At 49.8% G+C, this 27882-nt stretch overlaps 1 long non-coding RNA gene across 3 annotated transcripts in view; it reads right to left on the bottom strand.

The window, feature by feature from the left end:
• LOC128928160 (uncharacterized) overlaps nt 1–27882 on the bottom strand; it is a 195250-nt gene that overhangs the window by 130260 nt on the left and 37108 nt on the right. The window contains exon 3 of one of the 3 annotated variants that reach the window (XR_008472875.2): nt 10717–11967. The exons of the other annotated variants lie outside the window; for them this stretch is intronic. This is a non-coding gene — a long non-coding RNA (uncharacterized LOC128928160). Of the gene's footprint in view, nt 1–10716; nt 11968–27882 lie in introns of those variants that run through there. 3 annotated transcript variants of the gene reach the window in all.

The raw sequence follows: 27882 nt of genomic DNA, 5'->3' as shown, positions 1-27882 counted from the left end.
TAATTACTGGGACATGCTTTATCGTCCCCATATCCTACTTTATCTCTTTGAGGACTCTTTTACGCTTATTTTACATTATTGTTCCTCCTGATCTGCTAGTTCTCTCCCTCAGATGCAATCATCTGTATCTCAGATACAATCAAGGACTGATGGGGACTGGGGAGGTGGAAAGCTCAAGGGCTGACCCATGCACTGTGCATGTTATTATCAGTGTCACTGGTGTTTCCTACCCTGCAGTGGCAACAGGATTGGCAGTGACCCACTGAGGGCAATGTGGGGGAGATTCAAGGGTGCCACATTATCCTATGGTCCCTATACTCCTCTGCCTTACTTCATGACTGGCTTTGTGCCCTGGGCTCCCTGAGGAGAGAGATCTTTTCTGTGAAAGCCAGAACTTTTGCGTTAATTGCACTGTCATTTGGGGCTAGTTTCTTTTTTAGAGCAAAAAAAAAAAAAAAAAAGTAGATCAGAAACAGTCTCATTTGATGGTCTGTTTTCAAACTGTTGCCTTTTTATCAACCCAAACCTCAGCTCTGGGGAGATTTAGAAGATCATACATTTCTTGTATTTGTTTAGTGTCCTAATCAGGTCCCAGTCAGCTTTGCTATCCAGGCACAACTCACATCACAGCCTTCCACAAACCCACAACAAACGCCTTAAGAGCACTTCAACGCACATAGAGCTCCAAGGTCTTCCGGAGTCGCCTACCCCACACTGGCCACCCCACACGCCCAGGCACAAAGTCAGACACATTCAACACTCCCATGCATGTTGCATGCAGCCTGCGTCACCCACAAGCACACACATAACCACACATGCATGCTCATCCTGGCATAGGCTCATACACTGGCCTACAGACAGACAGGTCAACACACAGTCTCCTTGGGCAATAAAACCCAAAAGCAAAGCCAAAGTCCCTGACTACACAAAGCTGGAGCCAAATCTTCAAACTCCCCTAGAGCCTCGGGGGTGAGTATAAAGGCAAGCCTCACACACCATTTTTGAGCCCTAAGGACAAATTCTTCCTGCCTTACCTTTGAGACCAGGAACCGTACTCATTTAGTGGTGGCTATAAAAGTCTTTCATTACAGACATTTTGGTGTCGCATTTTTCTGAACGAAAATGGAGTCTATTCCCTTTTCCAAATTCTGAATAAACACACACAAAAATTTCATAGATTCACAGAATAGAGGTGCTTTATGGACAAAAGATTTTCCTTCAAGAAAAGCTGCAATGCTGCACCCACTCTCCATGTGCCCCAAAACCAGTAGTGCTCCATGTAGAATCAAGGCTCAGCCTGGGGCCATGATCAGTCTCAGGATATCACTATGATTAGGGCATCTATCATTCTGTATCATGGATGAGTTTTTAAGATCATGGTTCAGCACTTATTTGACTAAGGAAGAGGAGACCAAGAAAGGGACACAACTGCCCAGGGTCAGTCATGAGGACACTGTGTGAGGGCAGTACTATCAGAGGTGGGATGTGGGATCCCGAGGTGTACAGGGGCTCCATGTTTGTGGAGATAAACACCAAGGATGGTTCTGAGTGACCTCATCTCTCAAAGGGGGATCAGGATGGTGGCTGCATGAGGGGTAGATTGAGGCTCAAATAAGACGCATGTATTGTCAGGTGTGTAGTAAGGACTCAAAAAATAAGCACATACATTCACTGCAGCAGCCAGCCAGCCTCTTATGTCCTGTGGCACACCTGGTACTGCTACCTCAAATCTTCCACCAAAGAGAATGTGCCACCATTACCATGGTCGTAAGTGTGTAAAGAAAAGAGGAAGCACCCTGGGGGAGGATTCCTAGTCCTAGCCTCTCACCCCACAAAAAACTCACTCCATGACTTTAGACAAGTTCTATCCCCTCATTATATGAAATTGGCCAGGTCACTGAACTTTTTAAAGTTAATTTTAATTTTAATTTTAAGTTTGGGGGTATATGTGCAGGATATGCAGGTTTGTTACATAGGTGAAGGTGTGCCATGGTAGTTTGCTGCACCTAGCAACCCATCACCTAGATATTAAGCCCAACACGCATTAGCTACTTTTCCTAATGGTCTCCTTCCCCCCACCCCACCCCCACAGGCCCCAGTGTGTGTCATTCCCCTGCCCATGTCCATGTGTTCTCATTATTCAGCTCCCAGTTATAAGTGAGAATATGAGGTGTTGGTTTTCTGTTCCGGAGTTGGTTTGCTGAGGGTAATGACTTCTAAGTTTTAAGGGACAAAAGTAGTACAAGCTTAGAAGCCTGCTTTCAGAACTAAAGAAAAAGCACACCAAGCACTACCCAGAGTGCCACACAGCTAGCTCTCAGTGCCATTGCGACTTTTCAGTTTGAGAAGTGAAGTGGCTTATTGACACGCTTTAATAGCAGGGGTCTGAATTGTGGCCTGGCCCAGGGGTTGTTGCAGAGCCCAGAAGAAGCCTCAGTGAGTGATCTGGGAGGGTTGTCATGGGCCTGAGCTGATTGCTCTTCCCTGTTCACCCCACACCCCAGGCCTGGCTCCTCTGTGTCCTTTCCGGAATGAAGCTGAAATGACTGTTCTTCTTGTGGCCTTGTGGGCGGCTGTCAGGTTTATAAGGACTTGGCTTTGACAACCCAGGCTGCTGGGTCTGCAGCTGGAAGAGTGTTTGCTGCCCAGGGCCTAGCCAAGTGAGGTTGGGCCAAGTCAGCCAGAAAGAGATAAATTAGGGCTCTGTCCCAAAGAGGTGAGAGCACCAGACACATGTCATGTAACACAGTAACAGACTGACAGGGGATATGGTTTGGCTCTGTGTCCCTACCCAAATCTCATGTTGAATTGTAATCCACAATGCTAGGGAAGGGACCTGGTGGGAAGTGATTAGATCACAGAGGTGGATTTCCCCCTTGCTGTCCTCATGATGGTGATCAAGTTCTCATGAGAGCTGCTTGTTTGAAAGTATGCAGCACTTCTCCCTTTGTGCTTGCACTCATGCTCCTCTCTCTCTCCCTCTCCCTCCCTCCCTCCCTCCCCATCTCTCTCTCCTGCCACCATGTGAAGACACATTTGCTGCCCCTTCACCCTTCCACCATGACTGTAAGTTTCCTGAGGCCTCCCCAGCCATGCCCCCTGTACAAGCCTATGGCACCATGAGTCCATTAAACCTCTTTTCTTTATAAATTACCTTGTCATAGGTAGTCCTTTATAGCATTGTGAGAATTGACTAATAAAAGAGTAGTGCCCCCGGCCCCATTTCTTTTTTTATATCGGTGCCACTTGGTCCACAGTCTAGCAGCAGCCATCAGCTGTCATGTGGAGGTAGGTCAGAAATGCAAATTCTTGGACTCCCATCCCAGACCTACTGAATCAGAATTTCCTGGGATGAAGCACAGCAATCTGTTTCACAGCCCTCCAGGTGATGCACATTAACGTTTAAGAAGCACTGCTCTATATTACCTCCCATTATATTATCTCTATTTATCGTCATTTTCCAGAAGCAGCAGCTGAGGCTACAGCAGGTCAAGGAACTTACCCAAGGTTTTGAAGCAAGGACGTAACAGAAGTAAAATTCAAATGCGGGTGCAGCTGACTCTTCCCTTGCCCATCTTGGGGTGTTGAGTTCCTTGGCCTAAAGGCGAGCTAGCAGAAGTTGGTGACCCCTGCTTTTGGAGGAGCTTCCTGTCTAAGGTGGTCTTAGTCCATTTTAAATTGCTATAAAGGAATACTTGAAGCTTCATAATGTATAAAGAAAAGAGGTTTGCTTGGCTTACAGTTCTGCAGGCTATTCAAGAAGCATGACGCCAGCACCTGCTTCTGGTGAGGGCTGAGGAAGCTTCCAATCATGGCAGAAGGTGAAGGGGAACCAGGTGTGTCACACAGCAAGAGAGAGAGCAAGAAAGCAGAGAGGGGTGCCAGACTTTTAAACAACCAGCCTTCCGGTAAACTAATAGTAACACACTCTACTGCAGGGAGAGTAACAAGCCATTCATGAGGGATCCACCCCCATGACCCAAAGACCTCTCATTAGACCCCATCCCCAACACTAGGAGTCAAATTTCAACATGAGATTTGGAGGGGACAAATACCCAAACTATGTCAGGTGGCAAACTGGTGGCCTCAGCCCTGGCCTGTGACTTGAAGTTTAAATTTTAAGGCTCAACCCAGGAGTTCTACTATGGATGAGTTGGTAAGTGATGAGGTCTGGTGGGGAGATATGCTGAGGAGAGAAGAGAGGGCCAGAGCCCCCTCTTGGAGAGCACTTCAGCTCCTGCCAGCTGCCCCTTACAGTACCTGCCCACATGATCCCCCCATGGCAGACCATCGCACCTGCCAGATACTGAGATGAAGCTGGTCCAACCCACGAGACTGGAGCTACCCAAGTACATGGCTGGTCTTGCTCTTCTCTGACTCCAGTGCCCAGCTGAGGGCCTGGCTGATGGTCTGTGAAGCTGCATGGTCAAGTGAAGCAAGGAATAAGCCACTCCATTCTGGCTGATTGACTAGGGAGGGCACCAGGCAAGACCTTGCAGACCTTAAGTTGCATAAATATGTGGGCAAGAAGGAGGTTGTGGGAAATGTGTTCCTGGTGACAGTTACAGACTGAGGAAAAGCATGGTGTAGGAGAACGTGGAGTGGTTGTTTCAGCCTCTCCCAAGTGCTCATGAGATAAGAGCATGAAAGGTAGATTTGGAAGCCATCATGAAAGGCCTGCACTGTCAACAGATAGATTTGGGTTATTCTATAGGTCCTAGGGAGCCATGGAAGGCATTAGAACAGAAGAGTGATGGGATCATATGGAGTACTGGGCTGTAGAGGGACTGAGCAGAACCCGTGTCCTGAAGCCTATTCTGTGCCGAGCGCTGCACCTACTGCTTGCCTGAGTACACCCTCACCTACCTTAGAACTGAGGCTCAAGGTGTCTGCTCAAGGGAGCACAGCTAGTAAGCAGCAAAGCAGAATTTGCACCAAGTCTGTATGACTCCAGAGCGCAGGTCCTGGCTCCTCCGCTACGGCTCAGTCTCTGCCTTAGCTCTCTCCAGGGGTTGGCTCCTGCGTGGGAGTGGGGCTTGGAGGCTTCCTGCCTCTGCCTAGAGTATGAAGTCAGTTCTGGGACCCTGGCCCCTCATGGGGACTCCCATGGTGTCAGCCTGGGGCTGAGGGGTAGAAGCAGGTAGAAAAGATGCCCAGGAGAGGTGGGTGTGGGCATGAAGGGCAGAGCTTGACTGGGAGGTGAAGCCTGTTCCCAAAGCCCTTGGCAGGACTCCTGACCTGACCTCTGAGCCCTGGGCACGGAGGGCCACCTTTCTTCATGGGAATGCAAGGAGGCCGGGGACGAGGGGCGGAGTGGGGGTTGGAGGATGGGGTGGGGGGTGTCCAGGGCAGCAAGCGCTAGAAGGCAAAGCGTGGAATTGCGACAACCCAGTATCCCCCTTTCAAAGGGACCAGAGACCTCCACGATGTCTTTGATTCCACGAGATCTTAGAAACAGAGAGAGAAAACAAGAGACAGACTGTGCCCCACCGAGACAGAGGACAAGAGAGAACCCTGCGGGCGGGGGGAGACAGAGTGAGGGCCCGCGCCCCGTGGGCGCTGCAGGCCCGCGCTGCCTCGCTAGCTCTGCACGCAGCCACCGCCGTCCAGCCAGGGCGGCAAACTGGAAACAGCTGCGGAGGTTTTGGGTTTCCGCCCGGCCTCCCCCTAGCCCCTGGCTCTGGCCCACCCGAGCAGTTCCCCTTAATCCCGCTCTCTCGGGAAGCTGTGCTGTGAAAATCCTCCGCCCTGCTCTGAGAGGTCAGCCCCCGGCTGGCGGCGGCGGGCCGCGGAGCAGAGGTGCGGGCCTGGAGCTGCAGACCCTGCGGAGACCGCCCGGGCGCCGCCTCATCTAATAAGCGGGGCTGATAATGCCTTCCGCGCGGGACCGCAGGGACGCCTCTCCTGGCACCTGGAGGGCGCACCCAGAACCTTCACCAGTCCCGTTTTGCCGGGATGCTCCACCCACTGAGCGCCTTTTTCTAACTGTTCTAATTCTCACAAAAGCGTCCTAAGGGCAGGACAGACCTGCCTCCTCCTCTTCTCCTTCCCTCTCCCGGGGTCTGGGGATGAAGCCAGTGCCCGGCCAGTTCCCTGGGGCAAAGACCCAGTAAGCGTCCCCCGAGGGGATCAGTTGCCACTCCAGTCCCTCCAGCACTTCCTGATGCCCTCCCGTGCGCCAGCCCTTCACTGCATCCCACTCAGCACCTGCGCTCAGGAGCTGGGAGATCAAATGTTGTTCAATGGGTCACAGGACTTTGCCTCTGAAGCTGGGAGATCAGACAGGCCTCATTGCTCCCTCTGATCTTGAGAGGGCAGCCAGGCTCATCCATTCAGCGCTCAGAGAGGGCAAAGGGCTTAGTCAAGATCACACAGCAGGTCTGTGAGGCACGTGGGCCCCTGGGCCATGACTCCTGCCATTTCAGGTTTTGTTGCATTTTATTTTGAGCACTGGCTATCCCCACTGAAAGACCCAAATTGGGATTTGAGTCCCTGCCCAAGCTGATAGCTAGGGCTGCAGCCAGCTCCAAAAACTGCTGACTGGGCAAGGTTTTCCTGAGTCCCCTTTGCCCCAGCCCTAGGCTCAGCTACAACACGGAGCAGCACAGGTCAGGGCAGCAGGTGCAGATGGCAGAGGCCCTGGCGGGGAGGCAGCCACTGCACTCACTGTTCAGCTGTGGGCATTGCTGGCCCTGAGGATGTGCTGTAGCCAGGCAGCAGGATCTCTGATGGCCTCTGTGGCCCTGATGCTCGGACCCCAGAGAAGGGCTTCTGGGTTCCGAGCTGGCCCCTCACCGCCAGCCCTCAGTCCCCCTCCTTCCTGCCACCCACTACAAAGGAAGAAACCCTTGGGAAGAATTGGGGTCCCAGGAAGCAGGCATGCTCCTCCAGGCCTCCCTGCCTCTACCTGCTGCTGGCTGTGCACACACAACACAGAATCTCACACACACACCATGCAGTTACACATGCCAACACACCTCCTCACAGACTCACATGCACACTACACACACAACACAGAATCACACACACACACCCTGCAGTTACACATGCCAACACACCTTCTCCTCACAGACTCACACACACACTATGCACACAACACAGAATCACACACAGGCCAACACACCTTCATCTCTCAGACTCGCTCACACACACACACGCACACTCACCGTGTCATTGCTGTGCCGTTTCATGCTCATGCACAGAGGCCTCGCACAATCACACCCACCCACACTCAGTTTCCCACACATTGCAAGACATGTCCTCTTGTTCCCACGCACATGCAGCCTCACACTCTCTCACACCTCTCCCAGGCACTCCATTCCATCTTACTCTCCCAGGGATACACCCTACACACAAAGTCCCTCAGTGTTCCTGGCAGGGCAGCAGAAGGGACCCTGGCATCCCCGGCCCTGCCTTCCCCACTTCCCATGGGCTGGGCCTGAGAGGAAGAGCTCCACATGGGATTCCTTACAGGAGAGTGTGTGGTGATGCAGCCTAGTCCCCAGCCACATGCTGGCTGGTTGCTCCCAAACATGAGCTCTTTGTCCTTCCATAGGCTGAAGGCTGATGGCGTTCTTAGGGGGCTCAGCTCCACTGTCTGCCTCCCACCCATCCTGCCCTGCCCTGCCCAGCAGCCTGCCAGCTGCCCACCCAGCAGAGGAGAGAGATCAAGCTTGCACTCCCCACCTGAGTCTCAGACTCACACCCGCCCTCACACCCTCACATATACCAGAGGTGCCATCCTGAAAACCCACTCCCAGCATGACACCCTTAGACCAAACACCATTGGTAGCTCCCATTCCACTGCTGGGCAAAACCCAAATTCCTTAACCTATCATTCCAGGCCCCCTGCCCCAGCCTCCCACTCCATCCTCAGCTAATGCTGAAAACTCCCCCATTTCATACACACACACACACACACACACACACTTTCAAAAGCAGCTTCACTTCCTTCAAGGTGGTCTTCTCCAGGAACACAGGAGGGAAGCAGCAGCCCCAGCCACACTCAAGAAGCACAGGGCTCAGTTTCTCCATTTGAACAGAGGAGCTGGCCAGCCATGCATGGCCTACCTTGCAGAGCTAGTGAGAGGGTGTAGTGGTAGTCTTTTGGAAACTTAAATGGCTGTGTGCATGGAGGTGCCACTTAGTATTATAGTAGCTACTCCCAAGAACTTTTCCCTTCAACGATCTCTCTCCTCTGGGCCCTAGACCAGGGCAAGGAGCCCTGCTTGGACCTTAGGCTCTGCTGTTCCCCGGCCACAAGACGTTAGGCAGGCCCATTCCTCTTTATTCTCTCTGGGTCTCAGTTTCCTATGTGTTAAGAATAGCAGGATGAACTTGGACATTCTGTACTGTTCCTTCCATTTTTTTCTGTTTGTGGGATCCATGGGTACCCCTCTTGCAAATGAGGTCAAGGGGAGCGAGCCACGAAAACTCAGAGCGTTCATTCCCAAATTCATTTAAACCTCACTTCACACATAGTTACACACCTGTTCAGCCACAGACAGCAAGTGCCACCCCTGCCCCCCATTTCACATACCAAGCTAGGGACTTGGCACTAAAGCTGTCGCAAGTGAATGAGGCATTTACCATCCCTGCCCCGGGCACCCACAGTCTATCAGGGAAGAAGAGAAACTGAAGACATATGACATACGTTGCAAATGCACAGTTTTATGCAAAAAAGAAAGAAAGCTACTGAAGTTTGTAATAGACAGACCTCTCCTCTAACAGGGGCAGACAGGGCATCAGGGAAGCTCCCCACCACCTCCTCTTCACCCTGGAAGAAATTATATTTAAGGGAGACCTGAATGGTGAAGAGAGGAGTTAGGCAGGGGAAGAAGTTGGGAAGAAATCCAGAGAATGCAGAGAAGGACTGAGTGGCTGGAGATGGTGAGGGAAGAGGGATGATGGTGAGGGTGCAACGAGACATAGCTTTGGTTGTGGGAAGCCAAGGAAAATCTCATGTGCCACCTTCTGCATCTCTGTGAATTAGGGAATAAGGTGTCTTCTGGGTAAGGAGCTTGGACGGAAAGGGTGGGTGGAGATCTGAAAACATAGAAGAGAACTTGTGCACTTCACCAGAATGGCTACAGACTGTGTTTGGATCCCAGTTGGAGCTGGTAACCATGATGCAGAGTAATCCATGATCCTACTCTCTCCCAGACCTCGTGCTGAGCGCTGGAGCTCATGTGAAAAATAATTCTCTGAAGATTCCTCTCTATTTGCTTCTTTTATTTTATTGGAGCAAGAATGGATGCCTGGCCCCTTCAGAAATCCAAAGCAGTAAAACAGTCCATTATGTACAGTTGTATAGGTTGTTCACTGTTCAAGACACCCTGCCAAGAGGGGAATGGCAGCTGAAAATTTCAGTTCTTGTTTTGCTCTCCAAGCTATGTGCGTTGCCATGAGTTGTGTCTTTTTCTGGGGGAAGGGGTGCAAAAGGGCTCCTGTTTACAGTTTTTACAAAGACACCATCCCCTCTCCAGCATCCTAGCAATGAGCATACTAGCCAATGCCTGCACAGGGCACCTTTTCCTAATTCTCACGAGGTGTGCCGGCACCACAGGCTCTCAACGAGTCAGGAAAGCTAGAGATGCACTTTCTTTTCAACAAGCCTAAGAAATGAGCAGGTTAGATGTCAAGGCATCTCAGCATCTCCCCCAGGAGGGAGGTGTGAGCATAAGCTGCAGGCTTTTTGTAGAAAAGCTCTTTGATACCCAGCCTGAGGGTCAAAGAAGTATGAGCCAGAGAAATTGCCGTTTAGAGTCCCTCGCTGCGAGAGCTGGGAGGGAGCTCTGGGCCATCTTATTTCATCCCCTCATTTTTTAGATGAGAGAGCAGAGGACCACAGAAGTCACATGGCTTCCCTGAATCTGCCAGGATGTAGAGTAATCCATGATCCTCCTGTTCAGGACAGTGGCAGGGCTCTCCCCACTGCTCCCTTGCCAGGCCTGTCCCCGGAGAGCAGGAATCAAGCAAGCCTGTCCCTTTCAGGACCCCCAACACACACACACACACACACACACACACACACACACACACACACAGGCACCCGCAATCTTCGTGCCCTGGTGGCTGCCTCCAGCGTGGGACAAGGGCCAGGCTCCCTGTTCACCAGACAGTAAAACTTGGAGCTACTGGGCAGGCTCCCGGACCTTTCCACACCACCCCTCCCAAGGGATTTCAATTTCACTTTGCTTTTATCCAAATACGTCCCTGTGCCTTATCTCACAGGAAACAGAGTAGCACCTCTCCCAGGAGACTGAGCAGCCCAGGGGCTATGCAGAGCTTCCCAGGCCAATACTGCCAGGCAAAGACAGAGGAGACAGCCTCAGGCTTCTCACAGGCACCCAGCTCCCCCCATCACCACCACCACCTTTCCTCAACACGGACCCAGACCCATCCTCATCCAAGGAAGGACTGGTTAGGAAGGGACACACCAGTTTAAACGGAGACCTGCAAATTTTGCAGATTGGGTTTTTGTTGTTATTATTACTGTTGCCGATGTTTTTAAACCATGTGATTTTGGTTTGTTTTTTCCATCAGAGGGATGTTTCTCCATTTTCTTTATCTCTTTATCTCTGTGTCTCAGAGCGTCTTAGAAACTGCAAGAAAGAGGCCACTGCCAGTCAGGGCCACCCAACTCCAAGCAGACAAGGGCTGCCAATATGTAGGAGCTTGGGGGTAAGACCAGAATGCTGCATCTGTGACTCAGTCTTTTTAACCTTTTATTATAAAACAACAGACAACCACACAAAGCAAACATTTCATTTAATGAATCAGGCTAAGGTGAATACCTTTGTAACCATTCCCAAGGTAAGAAATAAAGCGTGTCAGCCACCACAGAAGCCTCTCCAGGTGCCTCCTCTCTCTTCTGCAAAAGTAACCACCAATTCTAACTTTTATAAATACTGTTTTCTTGCTTTTCCTTATAATTGGATCACCTAAATGTATATCCCTAGACACAATCATTCAGTCGTGTTCATTTACTACATTTGATGTTTCAGGTCTCGTGTAATCCCCAGCCTTCCGCCTCCGTCCCTTGCTTTACCTGACAGTTTATCCATGGAAGCACCCTGGCTCTTTGACCTACAGAGTTTCCATAGTCTGGATTTTGCTGCTGGCCGATTCATGATGCCATTCACCATGCACTTCTGTCCTGTTTTTCCTTCAAATTGTCAGCTGGATCCAGAGAGCAGATAACACTTAGGCTCAAACCCCTTTGGCAAGATGATAGATGGGGTTGCATGCTTTTGTCAGGAGCACACAGGGTCCAGCTACATCTCTTTCCAAGATTGTTAGCAGCCATCGACATTCAATGTCTAGCTCCATTAATTCTGCGGGTATTGCAAAGTAATAGGTGATACCAAATTCTGCCTTTTTTTTTTTTCCTTGATTAGTTGGAACACTTTAACTATGACCTATTCTTGATGTCTTACTTTCCATCATTCAAGGCCATGGATTTGGATCCTGGGAGGAGGAGGATGCCTCAAAGTTGGAAGAGGGGCAATGGCAATGATGTGACATGTTTAATCTCTGAAATCTCTTGGCAGCTTAGAACATGAGTCCTGGAAGTACCTCAAAGGTGCAGTCCACTGCAGTTCCACGCCCAGAACAAGAAGCCACTCTGCAGGATCTCTAATAATTGCCTGTTCAGCTTCTGCCTGCCTACTTCCCAGATCAGGGAGCTCACTGCTTTCAAAGTCAGTCCATCTCATCTTTGGGAATACTTGACTATGCGAGGGTCTTTTTACAGGCTTGAGAGCTTCCTCCTTGTGCCCTCCGTCAGGGGTCCCACAGAACAGGTCTGCTTGCTCTGCCAGGGAACAGCCCTTCACAGACTCCTCCCCCAGGAAGTCTTCCAGCTGCTCCTCTCCCTCTTCCTCTTCTTCTGGCTGTAATTTCACATAAAATCCATAGCTGTGGAGCTGTGACTGATGTTTGCTCAAAATTCCAAAGCAGGCTTCTCTATAATTTTCAAAAGGCAGACAATCATTTGGAGGCAATCAAGTCCAAGTGTCAAACACTAACGCTTCATTTCCCAGCCCAGTCTCACCACAGCTCATGGCAACCACGGTGAAGGAAAGCCCACGGGCGGGTCTTCCATTGTGCAACCCCCTTTCACGTTCATACCAAGAAGCCACATTTCACAGACACCGAGATGTAAGACAGCAGAGATGGATGAGGTGGCCAAAACACCCTCTTCTCCAGGCGCTTGGCAGAAGCAGACAATGTGAATCAAAAATAAAATCAACACAACGCAAAAAACATCAGCCAAACTGTAATTGAAAGTTGCTTTTGAAAGAGAGGTCCTGAAGCCATCATCTTTCCTTTTTTTGAAACCCCCGATGTCTCCCTTGGTCAATGACATCACTTCCACCCAGACTCTCCAACATACAACCTCAGTCATCCCCAAACTTTCCCTCACCCTCAGCCGCTACATTCAGTTACTCACCAAATCCAGCCCTTTGGCCTCAGGAGCATCTCGGCAAACACCATCTGTACTTTTCCACTTGCTTTGTACTCGCTATTCCACCCATCACTCAAGCATCCCAGCCTTCAAAGTTCACCCCACAGGCCTCTATCCCAAGCACCTGTCCTGTATCCTGACCCCCTTCAAAAACAACCCTCTATCCAGCAGATTCTCAGAACTGTATTTCTTGAATAAAATAAATAGATTCATTAATTCCATAAACATTTATCAATCCCCTTATGTGCCAGACACTATCCTAAGCACTGAGGACCTAGTCATAAAAGCAATGGACACAATCTCTGTTTATGATAATGGGCAGAGTCAGACAAGGAATTAAACAAATGAGTGAATTAGATAGTATATTAGGAAAATGCATGGAGAAAATTAAAACAGGAAAAGGGCTTTTCCTGTGGTGGGGGAAGAAGGGAGGGCCTCACTATGAATGTGACGTTTGAGAAAAAAGACTTGAAAGAGGTGAGGAAGTAGACCTACGTAGGTATCTGAATAAATGAATGAATGAGAAAATGAATGAGCAAACAAGCAAAAATAATTGAATACAGTGATGAATGAATGAGAGAATCACTGAATGAAAAAGTTAAAGTGTGAATGAGAAGATAGGAATGATTTCTAGTGTGCTATAATGAATTGAATTGAATTGGTCAAACTACACTGCCTGGAAATAAATCACCAGCTATTTCTGTGACTTCCTGGAGCCTGCTTGGGCCTTGAAAATGAGCCAAATGAACTTGCAAAGTGGTTCCAAGGGCCTTTCTTCTCTTGACACGTGCCAGCCTCCAAGGGTTCTGCAGGCTGTACCCAACTTGCTCACAGCCACAGGGGCTTGTGCCAGGCTGGCAGTGTGAAAACAGCCAGATCCTCCTTGGAGGGCAAGGCTGCAAAACATGGTCCAGTCTGACTCCAGCTGGACTCTGTACCCATCTGTACTCTGTGCCCTGCCTACTCCTCCTTGAAGGTTGGTAGGCTCCACATGCCTGGTGGCCCTGCTCAGGGATGCAGGCAAGGGAAGGTGCTATGGTGATTTCCTCTTCAGTCCCCCAGAGGAAGTAGCAGGGGTCCAAAGACGATGCCTGTGAGTGGTGCTCCCAACACACTGCACAATCTGGAAGGATTATTATTTAGGCTGGGCAGGGGCTAGAATAGAATACTAAGGACTCTGCTTCTACTCATCCTTGACTGTTCAGAAATCTGTTAGCAAAAACAGAGAGGCAGGCTGGACACACTGAGGGAAGCGCCACCCTAGGAAAGGACAGTCATCAGGAGGCAGGATAGCGCAGAGCTCAAAATCAGGGTCTTTGAAGGCAAACACAGGTGGGAATCCAATTTTGGTAGCCTTGAGTCAGCTACATCACTGCTCTGAGACTCAGCTTTCTCTAAAATGGATATAAAAATAAATACCTTAAAAAAATCAAATGAGACCATGTTTATAATAAAGCTCTATGCATAAAGCTGGCACATGGTAAACACTCAGTAGATTATCATCATCAGCATTAATAGAGTCTAATATATCATTAGTAATAATACTGATGATCTCAATATAGCACAATAAAATAACACGTTGCACATATTCTTAACGAGTATCATAAGCTTAATCTGAGCAAGCAGTGTGTCGGAGGTAATGAAAAACCGCAATAGCAACACACTGCTTGCTCAGAGTGCAGGATAAATGGTGGGAGAAAAAAGACCTGCTGTTCTCTGAGCTGGTTGGTTATGTGCCATGGGGTGGACTGTGTCAGGCCCTGGGCCTGCCCTTTGGCAGAACAGGGATAGCTGGGATGAATGCACAGGAGGCAATCGGGGAATGAGGGGCTCACAACCCCACCCTGTGAGAAGTGGGTGCTGCTCAGCCTGCAGGAGAGGAAGCCACAGCCAGCTACCCTCATTGTCATATAATCTTTAGAGCTGGCCCACAGCATAGGAAGCTGAAGCACTGGCGGGGCAGGGGGCAGTGGGGAACCAGAGGGAAGAGCTAGGGCTCGGGGAAGGGGTGAAGGCACAAAGGAGGCAGATTTCAGCTCTGTGTGAGAATGAACTTTCCTTTGGATCAACAAGACGCCTCTCCAGTGACTAGCTCTGTAAGAGAGGGAGCTCCTCACCACGGTAGAGTAAAAGAGTCTGGGACAAGCTCTGCCATAACAACAGGGGGTTCTCCCTAGTAAGGAGGTTGATCTCCATCAATATCTACCCATTTTCTGACCTGACACTGAGGGTTTCTGATTCATGGCACATTTGCCCTCATGACTCGTCCAGCCAGCCAGCCAGCCATTCATTCTCCTGCTGCTGCTGTGGTTTTCTAGGACATAGAAAACACAAATTCAGCCTTCCTAGGGTTAACGATCTAATGCAGTGACTCTGAAACTGTGCCTGCACCGCCCACAGAGGGACAACTGGATAGCCACATGCAAAAGAATGAAGTTGAGCCCTTACTTCACATCATATACAAAAATTAACTAAAAATGGATGGAAGACCTAAATGTTAGAGCCAAAACTACAAACTCTCCAAAGAAAACATGGAGAAGTCTCTGAGGACTTGAATTTGGCAATGAGTCCTCAGGCATGACCCCAAAAGCACAAACAACAAAAGAAAAAAAATACATAGACTGCACTTTACCAAAATTTTAAACTTTTGTGCTTCCAAGGATACCATCAAGAAGCGGAAAGACAATGCACAGAATGAGAGAAAATATTTGTAAATCTTATGTCTGACAAGGGACATGTACCTAGGACATATAAAGAACCCTTGAAACTCAATAAATTTAAAAAGTTAATTTTAAAATGGATGATGGATCTGAAAGACATTTCTCTAAGTAAGATAGAAAATGGCCAATAGGCATATAAAAAGATGCCCAGTGTTATTAATCATCAAGGAAATGCAAATCAAAGCCATCATGAGACACCACGTCACACTCAGGAGGATAGTTATAATCCAAAAGTCAGAGAAAACAAAGAAGGGAGAAATCAGAACCCTCGAACACTGCTGGTGGGAACATAAAATGGTGTGACCACTTTGGGAAAATGTCTGGCAGTTCCTCAAAAAGTTGAACATAAAGTTACCATCTGACACAGTAATATCCAAGAGAAAGGAAAACATGTGTTCACACAGAAACTTGCGTACACATGTTCACAGCAGCACTATTTATAATAGCCACAGGTGGAGACGACCGAAACGTCCACTAACAGATACATGGATTAACCGAATTCGGTTTTTCAGCCATAAAAAGAATAAAATACTGATACATGCAACAACGGGGATGAACCTTGAACTTTGAAAACTTTATGCTAAGTGGGAAAAGCCAATCACAAAAGACCATACACACACTCTATGATTCCATTTACATGAAATGTCCAGAATGAGAAATCTGTAGAGACAGAAGGTAGATGAGTGGTTGCTTAGGGCTGGGGAGGTGGGAGAGTAAGTGAGTGAAAGCAAAAGAATATGGTGCTTCTTTTTAAGGTGATGAAATGGTCTTAAATTGATGGTGGTGATGCTTACACAACTCTGACATACTAAAAGCCATTAGGTTATACATTTTAAATAGGTGAATTGTATGGTACATGAATTATGTCTCAATAAAGCTTTCATTAAAAAAGGAAAGGAAAAAGTAGAAAAGAATCACCCAAGGAGTGCTTGCAAACATCACTGGCAGGGCTACAGGCCCACAGTTGCAGATTCCATGCTGTTGGGGAATGCGGTCCAGGGATCATAGATTTTAGAGCTCCCCAGGCGGCTCCAAGGTGTAGCCAAGGTGGAGAACCATCAGTCTGGGGGAACTAAGACTTCCCGTTTTCTGAAAATCTGCAAGCTGCCTTACATCCACCCTCTCTTGCTGTCTTCACCACAAGACCACGGCATCACATGTTCCCAGTCTGCTATCAATTCCAGACTCCAAGAAGATCAGGAAAAATAGAGCTTTTCCATAAATTTGCAACAAATTAATATGGTGTCAAAAAACCCAGCCTGAACCTACATGAGGCTATTCATGATCTTTACAAATTCTACGTAATGTGAGTGAGTATTCATCCATTTCACTGCAGAAATCAGCAAGCGTTTGTTTACAGGTTGCTCCCCTTACCTGGCTGTGGGTGTTTTATAAAGTATGGTATCTACAACATTACTTCCTCAAAATCTGAAAAGTTCTGACTTCCAAATACATCTGGCTTCAAGGTCAAAGAAGGGACTGTGTACCCACAGTGTTCCCATTTTACAGATAGAGGAAACTGCATCTGGGAGAGGCAAAGCAACCTGCCTGAAGCCTTCCAGAGCCTGGACTCAAACCTTGGTCCTTCTCTGCAGTCAGGAACACACTCCGTGCCTTGCCTGTGTCCTTCTCTGCTCTTTGTTAACCCAGGGTAACTCAGGGGCTTCTACATGTCCTGTTGGGTGGACGCCTGCTGCTCCAGACCCATATAGGGCCAGTTCTTTGGCAGTGCCTCGCCCACCACACGAGGGGCCTGCCCTGCCAGAGTGGGAGCTAGAGCTGGAGGCTTCTTTGTAATTTGCTTTGCCAGCCTGACCTCCTTGTCTCTCTCCCAGCTGCAAATGGAAAATCTGAGAAGGTGGTCTGCTCTTCTGGCAGATGTCAGCCCCAGCAGGCTGGGATGGTGCAGCTCAGCAGGAAAAGGCCCGCTGCAGTCTGGCAGAAACACATATTGGGGAACTAGCAGGGAGGAAGATTGCTAATTCTGTAACACCAAGAGTCATACTAAATATCTTGTCTGCAACAAACAACAAAGATGCTTCTCACCTGCCAGTGACATTTGTTAATATATTTAATAACAACAATAGAAGCTACTACTTAAGGAGATCCTGCTCTGGGCCAGCAGCTGAACCCAGCACTTTCAGACACTGACATCCTCCAGAGTGTGACGTATTATCGTCCCATTTTTCAGAACCAAAACTGAAGCTTTAAGAGATGGTGTGAATCATGTGAGGTCACACAGTAAGAACACAGCTGAGCTGGACTGGATGCAACCCCTCCTGATTCTGAAGATCAGCTCTTTCCTATGACCCCACATGGAAGGTAATTTTACCCAAACGCCTGGCCTGTGAGAAGCTGAACCATTGCTCTCCTCAAGCTAGAGTTACTCAAGGGGAAACAGTAGAACAGCTTTAATTCGCTCTACTTCCTTCCCTCTCCTTTTGAATTGGAAATGCCCCCAAAACCATGTAACCCTCTGCAACTTTCCTCTCAAGAAGCTCTACATGTGTTACTAGCCCATTTCACAGATAAGGAGACGGAGGCCTGCAGAGAGAGAAAGTAGATGCACTACTGTGCTCAGTAAGGCTCCTCCCCTGTGCGGCTCTCAGCTGAATGCCAGTTTCCTGAAGCTTCACAATAGGGTGAACCTGTGCTGGGAAACCACAGTCCTTTTGCTTTAGTGGACAGAAAGACAGCCTAAGACTATAGGAGTCACAGGAGCACACTGCTGTGTATGGGTCTGCCATTCACTCATTTGCTCATTCAAAAACCCTCCATGCAGCTCATCTCTGACCTCTGGCTGGGCACTAGAGACTCCTCAAGGGATCAAACACACCTTGACTCCCAGGAGCTCAGAATCCAGGTGATCAACCTGCACATCCCAGTTCCGACTCAAATATAGGGCAACCCACAAATCCTCAGTTCCAACTCAAATATGGAGTGTGAGGAAAGACAGTTTCATCAGATCCAGAGGACACATAGAAGGAGACCCCAGCCTGCCAGGTGTCAGTGAAGGGGACAGTTGAGCCGAGAGCTAAAGGAGGAGCTGACTTTGCTCAGGTGGACAAGCTGGCAAAGGCACCCCAAACCAAGAGCACAGTATCTGCCACACCCAGAGTCAGGAAAGACAATGGGGACCCCTAAGCCAATTAGGGTGGCCAAAGCACAGAGCAGCATCCTGGACCGAAGACTGCACCAGTGTCTCAGGACCATCTCCTCAACTAAGTTTCCATAGAGTCATGACAATAAGAACCCTACAGAAGGGATGGCTCTTGAAGGTGGCTGTTACTTTTAAGGAACCGACATCCTAAATAAAGTTTTCACCAAGGAGAAGACCCTACCCTGAGCCCTGAAGTCCAGGCAGCCTCTACAGCTTTCGACCAGCCAGTGACGACTTCTCTTGGTCATTAATCACAGCACGTGCTAATGTTTGATAAATTGCCCAACAGTTGCATTAGCTAATAACTCCCCGAACACAAAACCAGAGAGTTCATCTGTTTTTATAAGACGCCCAAGAGCATCCTGGGAACAGGCACGGTGGTCGTGAATAGAAGAGAAACATTCATTTATGGTAATTGGTTTCAGCTCCTCACTTGGCTGCTTGTCCTGACCTAAATGTATCCAGTTGTTCCCTCTGCCTGGCTCTGGTTTGGGGGTCACTCCTAATGGTTTAATTCAACAAAAAATGTCTGCCATTTCCTGTAACCTCTGTCTTTTTTCACCCTCCTCCCAAACGGTTTTCTTGCAAGCAGCATCTCTGCAAGTCACTCCCAGAGCTGTTTCCTTCTTGGGGAACAAAGTCAAGATTGTTGACAGAGAAAAAAGGTCTTAACTCCAGGCCAAGAAAAAAAGGTTGGGGGAGGGGATAAATGAAGGTAATAATCATTTGTTTGTCTTCCACCCGGACTTCACAAAGCAGGTTTTGTCCAAGACTGGTGGTCAGGGACTCTGACACAGAACATGGCCCTGGTGACCAAGGGCAATTTATGGGGAGGGAAGGAATACAAATCCTCATTCACAGAGCCGGCTGTGGAGGAAGTGACTGGGAGGAACATTTGTGCCCAGCCAGCTAGGCCCTCCCTCTGTCCCTCCCACGGGTCTGAGGCTGTGGAGGGCTAGGGGAGAGGCTCGCTGGGTGCTGTGAGCTTTGGCCACACTTCAAAACCAGTGTGGCCCTGCCTCTCCTCGGGACAGCTTTTTTTTTCCCCAGTCATGAGCATAAATGGTACCCCTGCAGGGCAGTGCCTGAGAGGGTCAGAGAAGGGCCGGTCCCTCAGGCCAGCTGGGCTCTCCCATCCCTCAGGTGGATTTATGAGCCTCTGCTGGCATCTGGGCCCAAGAGTGAGCCAGGGCTGGAGGGTGGGGGCAGGGCGGGGACCCGAAGAGGATCTGGAATACATTGTGCCGTCAGCAGGGACAGCTTGTAAACTTTGTTGGGATGCATCTGGTAGAAAGGCGTTGTATAAATATTAGATCATTATCAGCGTATTGTGTTTCCCTCTTGGGCGGAGGAGGGGTTGGCAGACCCCAGATGCCTTTCGTCAAGAAGACAAGGATGGCTTCAAGGAGTCCTTGGAAAGTTGCCACTTGCCCACAGACAATCCTGGGAGCCAGGGTGGGTGGGGGAGTGGGTCAGAAGCTGGGGAGGGCAGCGGGGACCGCCAACCGAGTCTACAGGCTCTCTGCCACAAGGATGCAGTCCACCAGGCTGACAGGGGGATTGGAGCCGCGGCCTGGCCTGATGCATGGGACGGAAAAGGCCAGCGGGGGCGGGCAGATGGGGACAACCGTGTGACCCCGTCCCTCTCTGAGGGTCCCTCTCACTTCACAGTACTGATGCCACCCTGTGCTAGGCACAGGGGATGTAGTAGTGGATTCAGCCCCACAATCTCAGGGCCCTCCTGGATAGGCATTCTTGGTTGCAGAGCTCTCTCCTATTTACCAAGAGCACTGAGCACTTCCACTTCCTACTGCCTGTGCACCTCCAACCCACAGGAGCATTTGTGAGCCAACTGCAAGTACCACTCTTCAGGAAGCAGGGCTTAGCCAGCGCTGCCAGCAACAAGTCACTTTCACACCACTATCATCATCAACATCATCATCAAAACACAGCCTGCCTGTAGGGTCCTCTGGCTGTGACTCTCCACAGCCACCTGGGTGAGAGGTGGTTCTGACAACCTGGTGGGGTCTTGGAGCCAGGATGCTACTGTATGTTCCAGCCACCCCAATCTGCTTAGGGGCCCCCATTGTCTTCCCTGCCTCTATGTGTGGCAGATGCTATGCTCTTGGCCTGGGGTGTGTTTCCTACCTTGTCCACCTGAGCAAAGTCAGCTTCTCCTTCAGCTCTCAGCTCAAGTGTTTCCTTCTCCATGAAGCCTTCCCTGACTCCTGGCAGGCTGGGGTCTCCTTCCCTGTGTCCTCTGGATCTGATAGGATTATCTCCCAGTAACTTGCACTGTATTTGAGCTAGAATTGTGGGTTTGCACACTGGTCACTTAGATTCTGAGCTCCTGAGACTCAGGGAGTGTTTGAACCCTGTGATGTCTCTAGCGTCCCTCAAGAATTCGGAGAATGAATGCATTGTGGGGGTTTTGAATGAATGAGTGAATAAATGGATGTCATCATCATCGCAACAATGGCTCCATTTGTTATTCACATTCTCAATATTAAGCCACTTCATTTTCACAGCATATCCATGCGGTTGACACTATTAGTGGCCATTTTACAGTTGAGAAAACTAAGGCTTCAAGAGTGACTCCCCCAAGGTCAAACAGCTAGTAAGGCTTTCAAACCCAAGTTTGTTCATCTCCCTCACGGTGTTACAAAGCTTTTCTGTCAGCAGGTATCACAGAGCTCAAGGGAGCCCAGGAGAAGCCAGCTCAGCTGGTGGCTCAGGAAGGACTGCATGATGAGTCAGACTTTGACAAAGAGATCTTCTGAAGACCAGACTCCTTCCCTGCCACAACTCCTTCAAGATGCTCTGCTGGCACCTAGTCCGCTCCACCTTCTTGTCTCAGCTCAGGGGCATTTCCAAGCTGCCAGCCTCATGCTGCTTCTGCAGCCTTATTTCTTAGAGCCTGGTCTCCTCCCACATGCTGTGTCGTCCAATCCACTCTGCAACTCCCTAAGGGGACATTATAGTGCCCAGATAGGAAAACCAGAGTGCAAAGACGTGGCATGACTTGCCCCAGCCGCACAGCCAGTGACTGGCACGACTCAAACTGGGGTTTATCATCACGATGTGAGACCCCCTTGGCACATGAGTGTGCTCCAAGTACAGGGCTGCACCCTGAGAAACTGGGACTGAAGGGCTGGCTCTGCCCGTGTTTCATATATGACCATAAGCAGAACCCTGCTCCCCAGACCTCTGCATATCCTCCATAGTAGAGTCAGTGAAGGGGAATTTTGTGGTTTCTGAGGTGCCTGCAGGATGATGTCATCTTGTCCCTGTGTAGTTCTGCGAAGCTGGAATGCCTGGCGTTAGCTCTATTCTGCAGGTGGGGAAACTGAGGTCCTGGGGGATTTCATGACCAAAGCATTGGAGTATGTCCAGAAGAGGAGGCCCAGGTGTGGTGAAGACAGGACCCATGAACACTGATGAGCAGTGAGGGTGCTGAAGCCATTTAGTCTCCATCAGTGTGGTGCAGTGGGGGCAGGGTAGTGGGTCTATCCCAGATGTGAGCAGAACACATCCAAGTCAGAGAAAATAGGTAGAGTGTAGCCCCCATGGACAGATGACCAGCTTCTGAGAGTCAGAGGAAGTTCAGCAGCATCTAGTCTAAGCCATACATGATATCCCTGCCAGGTACTGTTTATGTTTTGAATGCCTCCAGTGACAGAAAGCTCAGTATCTGTCAGTACAGATATTTCCATGGGTGTGTTACTCTGATTTTAGCTCAGTCAAAGGAAGCATTTTCTATGAAGAAGCAACAGGAAACGTCTAGGAGAATAGGCTGCGAGTGTCGGGAAGACATCGGAAGCTATACCCAGACACATAATGAAATCTTCCCTCCCAGGGTGCCTTCCCTTTTTCCAGTGACCACAGATGTATATGGAGCATTTCATAGTTTACATTTATCCACATGCATCTCTCTGATCACCTGGCCAGAAGACAAGGGCAGAAATTATCAAGCAGCGGGGGCAAGGAGACTGGCAGGGCCCAGAGAAGATATGGCCCCTCTGCCCAGGTCACTCGGCCAGGGAGAGGCTGCACTGGGGCCAGAGCCCAGACCTTCCCTGTCCCAGTGTAGCTGCCATAGTGGTGCCTGCCCACGTCATCAAAAAGCCACCCATGTAGGGTGCCCGATGCAGAGAACATTACGGGCCACTTCCAAATTTGGAATGGGGCACCCTCAGAATTCCAGGCTCTGCTATTTTTAGGCTGATCAGCTGTTCCACCCCTGCTCCCCCACCCCAGGCCCCCACACAGATTTCCCAAACAATCAAATCCATGTGTTGCCAGTCCCAGCCCTGGTGCTCGGCGAGGTGAGCACTAGATGCTCAAAGAGCCACCAAAAGATGCATGCCCCCCTCAACGACTGGGACAGTGTCGCCTTTTCCCGATGGTCCAGATTCCAGAATCTCCAATCACATTTCATCTTGGGGTAGACTCTCAACACCTCAAGCCCACCCACACCTCCCAGGAAACTCTAGAGGCTAGGGGGAAGGAGGAAGCCACCTCATTTGATGGAGAAGCAGACTGAGAACCAGAGAAAGATCCAGGGGTACTCTGATCCCCTGGCCCAAGTTCCTTCCAGGCCTCACAGAACCCATCTAATTGCTTCCTGTCCAAGCTGGGCTGGGAAGGGCCAGTGGTGGCTCCTGTGCCCGCTGCTTCCTCAGGAAGTGGCCCTATGTGGAGAGAGTAGCACAGTCCCACACAGACCTGGGATCAAATGAAATCCCTGCCCGGCTGCTCAGCACCGTAAGACTTGGAGCCAGAAGCTCTGCCCCAGAGTCTATGCTCTCATTTCTAAAATGTGAGTAATAATAGGACCTCGTCCATTATGTAGTCGTGAGGTTTCAATCACTATGCATACAGCGCACAGTACGTAGCAAGTACCCGTACGTCTTCAGCTACTATGACTTCTTAATGATATAAAGGGAGGAGTGGAGGCCTTGTTGAATTATCACAAAAATGGGAGGGAGGCAGCAGGGGTAGGAACATCTACATAACCCCCTTGCCTTTCAGGGCCGTCCCTGGGATTCTCATCTGGACCCCCTTGCAGCCCCCTGGCGGTGTCAGTCAGGGGTGCTGGCTATGCCCACTCCAGCAGCCCTGGCCATCTCTAGAGAGACCCCAACCTGGGTGATACTGTCTGTGGCCTTGGACCTGGGATCCCTGTTCAATGACGGCAGAGACCACAGCCCCCACCTACTCCACAGCCCCATGGCATTGGGTATACAGCAGGCACTTGAGACCTATAAAGCAACAGATTTCAGGAAGTACACAGAGAAGTTAAAAAGCATGGACTTTGTAATATGACAAACTGGTTTCCATCTCAGCTCTGCCATTTTCTGGCCACATGACTCTGGGCATGTGCCTTGCCCTCTCTGAGACTCCATCTTCTTACCTGTAAATGGGTCTGAGAATACCAACTCTGCAGGACTGCTGTGAAGGGTAAAGAGAGTAGTGAGCACTTCTTTTTTTTTTTTTTTTTTTGAGACGGAGTTTTGCTCTTGTTGCCCATGCTGGAGTGCAATGGCATGATCTCAGCTCACCGCAACTTCTGCCTCCCGGATTCAAGCGATTCTCCTGCGTTAGCCACCCGAGTAGCTGGGATTACAGGCATGAGCCACCATACATGGCTAATTTTGTACTCTGAGTGGAGACAGGGTTTCTCTGTGTTGGTCAGGTTGGTCTCAAACTCCCGACCTCAGATGATCTGCCCACTTCGGCCTCCCAAAGCGCTGGAATTACAGGCATGAGCCACCGTTCCCGGTCATGAACACTTCTTAAACAACGTAGATCCGCATCCCAGGTTGTCAACTCAATGGCTCTAAGTGACCATAGAAGCCCCACAAAGAGATGGAGAGGAAAGGGCTCCTCCAAGGTCACACATTAGCAGCTCCTGCTGACCCAGGACCTAAGCGCCAGGCCCCAGGATCTTTTCCACACAAGATAAGCAGAATCGATAAGGAATGCAAACAGAAAAATACTGAAGGCATCTCCCTAGTCCAGAAAGGTCCTGAGGCCAGTTAGGGAGAAAGGGTTTCTGGGAAAGCCCTGCCCACCAAGCCCCCCAGGACAGCGTCTGCACAGCTAGGGCCCTCTTCCCGCAGCCAGCACACACACACAGCACCAATGTGTTTGGACTTATGCATGCTCCCCGCCATGGGAACCAGCCACCTCCCTCCACCAGCTGCCCCCTAATTCTTCCAATGTGGCTGAGAGCTCTGAGACTCTGAGGGAGGGAGGACAGGAAGGAGGAGAGGGAGCGGCGAGACCACCTCTGCTGACAGCTCGTTTATAGCCCGCCCATCAAGTGCACATTCCCTAAGGGGACTGGCCTTTGGGAGCAGAGAAGCTGGGGGGCCAGCTCACAGCTACCAGTGACACATTGCAGGCGCTGGGGGAGGCCTGACCCCTGTCACTCAGCATGGTCCTGGGGACTGCCACAGCTGGACAGAACCATGAAAGTCTGGGTTGGCCCCACCAGGCAGCAGAAGCCTGGCAGCTCTGGACCAGACCTGAGCCCGAAAATAACAAACCCTCAGCCTTCCAAGCCTGAGCCAGCCCCATGTCTCGCCAGGGCAGACAGCAGATCTTGGTACCACAGGGCTGCTTGGGCTAACTGGGCAGGTTCAGGGATGGCAAGATGGAGAGGGGGATTAGTGATCCAGAGCTGCCTTCCACTCCTGGCAGCTCGTGTGGCAGGTCTCCGTGGGCAGCATCCGAAGGAGTGAGGCTGTGTGGATTGCTAATTAGCATGAGAAGACCGGGCTTCTATTCCAAGTCTCTCATTGGCTCTCTGTGTAATGCTGGGTTGGTCTCAGCCTCTCTGGATCTCTGAAGTGAGGGAGTAAGACTGTTTCTCTAAAAACAGTAAGACTAAGGTTCCCAAGAGAAAAGGACATCGAGGCAACAGTTTACCATCTGACTCCAAGTCCGTTGCTATAATTCATACTATCCTTGAAAGTTGAGCATGAATTAGGATGGGGGGAGGAGCTCAACAGACATCACTCAGAGAACAGTCATTGATGAGTGCATAGGGCAGGGACTGGACAAGGCTGGGGTCAGTGAGCTGAATCCACATCGGTCCTTGCCCTCAGGACCTCCCAGTCTGGTTAAGGACTGATTGTGACAAAAGCTATCTGGTGAGTGTGACACTGGCGGGATGGACATTTTTCCCAAGAAGAAGTAGGAATAGGCCTTCAGATTCCACAAGAGAAGCTAGGAAATCACCTGGGGGAGATGGCAGTTGAGCCAGGCTTGAAATGGTATGGTCCTTCTCTTATTATGCATGGCACAGAGCAGGGACCCAGGGGAGGGAGGGAGGGAGGGAAGGAGGGATGGAGGGAGGGAGGGTGGGAGAGAGGGAGGGAGGGGTGGGTGGATGGATGGATGGATGGATAGATGGATGGGTGGATGTATGGATGGATGGATGGAGGGGTGGATGGACATGTGAGTGGATGGATGAGTGGTAGGTGAAAGGGATGGCAAATGAGGCATGGGGATAAATGATAAGTAGACAGATGACTGGGCAGGTCCAGTCATAGAAGGGTGGATGGATAAATGAGCGAGTGGGCAGATGGATGGTTGGATGGGTGAGTAGATGGATGAGCAGATGGATGAATGGATGGATGGATGGATGGATGGATGGATGGATGGATGGATAGATGAGAAGATATAAGAACAAATGTTATTGAACTGATTGTTACAACAATTCTGTCAAATAAAAGAATGAATGTGATAGCCTCCCCTACCCCAAGTTATCAAGATGAAAAAAAAGTGACTTGTTTAAGGTCACATGGTAAGTTAACAGCAAATCCAGGACTAAGATTCAAGGTTTCTGACGCCTGTCTAGTACTCTTCCCACTCTATAACCCTACCTATTTCATTCTCCTATTCCCCTCCTCCTCCACATAAATAGTTATGGCAAGAAGAAAGGAAAGGAAAAGAAGAGAAGCAGAGAGAAAGAAGGAGGGAGGGAGGGAGGAAGTGAAAGAACCAACCATGAGTATGTGGTAAGAGTCCTGGGTTCTGGCTGCTGATCTTGGACAAACCATTTGATTCATCTTGGCTTCTTTCTCTATTAGTAAAAATGGCCTTAGATCACGGGCAGGAAAAGCGCTTTGAAAGGCATGAAAAGCCCCTGCAAATGAGAAGAGAAGAGAGTCATTTCTTTCATAGCTCTTTGCCAACTGAGTAATGCCCCCTGGCCTTCCAGACAGAAATGACTCCGAGGGCCCAGTTAGGAGAACAATCCCACTGACTCTTCATCCAGGACCCTACCCCAGCATAGAGGCTGGGAGGTAGGGGCAGGGAAGAGGTGTGGAAAGACAAGCACGGCCCTGGTGCTGGGCTCTGGGTTCCATCCCCACTGCTCTTCCCCTTCTTTGGTAGAAAGGTAGCTAGAGCATGGATGCTGGAGCCAAGGGCCTAGGTTAGAAATCAGCCTTTGCCCTTTCTTAGCTGTGTGGCCTTAAGCAGGTCCCCTAATCTCCCTGTGCCTCAGTTTCCTGATGTGTAATGAGGAGATGTACGTGCCTCACAGGGTTGTCACAAAGATTAAATGACTTAACATACACAAAGGGCTTAGAACAGCACCCCACACATAAGATGCACAATCACAATTACGTGTTAGCTGTTAATACCATCTGAGGCTTCTTGGCTTTGAGTCCTCCAGGAAGCTACCCTGACCCACAGGCTGGGTTACACTTCACTTTGCTCCCACAGGCTCCTGTGCTTCCCTCCAATGAGGCCTTTAAGTTAAGTAGTTAAGTCCTATACTTGAGCCCACTTCACAGAAAAGGAAACTGAAACCCATAGAAGTTAAGTGACTTGTCTCCCTGCGCTGATCATCCATCCTTGGCACACATATCTCCAATTACAGGAAAATCTCCCAGTTTCCAACCAGCCCACCTACCCTGGGCAGGCGGTACCATCTGAGCTGAGTTTTGCAGGGTAAGAGGTAACCAGGAGAAAGTGGGGCCTGAGATAGGAGGCATTCCAGCAGAGGCCCAGCAGGATAAAGCCGCCAAGATGAGAAACCCCCAGTGTGTGAGGCACCTCTAGCAGTTCGGTGGTGCTGGAACACGAAGTAAGCAGGGTGCCAGCAGGGGACTGAGATGCAGAGGGGGGCTCTACCACATCACCAGGGCCTGGGATGCCAGGCTGGGAGGCTCAGACATGAAGCTGTGGCCACAGGGAGGCCAGCAGATCATTTTCAGCATCACATGGAAATGGCCAGATTTCCCTTGAGGGCCCTCAGTGAGCAATAAACACTGTGCAAAGCTTACTATTATGCTAATAACAGTTTATCACTCTGTGCCATAATTGCCATTTCCAGGTCCATCTTCCACTAATTCCTAAAGTCCACTAGGGCAGGATGTGTAGGTCTTGCTCATCCTGTGTCCCTTTGCTTGCCACAGAGCAGACGCTCAGAAGATGTCTGTCCAGTGATTAATAATTACTTAACAAGAAAAGGCAGCACATGGTGCCAACTGTTGTGAATTGTTTTGCAGAGAAAA

This window comes from Callithrix jacchus, chromosome 7 (assembly GCF_049354715.1).
Source record: "Callithrix jacchus isolate 240 chromosome 7, calJac240_pri, whole genome shotgun sequence".
Lineage (NCBI taxonomy): Eukaryota > Metazoa > Chordata > Mammalia > Primates > Cebidae > Callithrix > Callithrix jacchus.
This window is presented reverse-complemented; position numbering and strand designations above follow the sequence as displayed.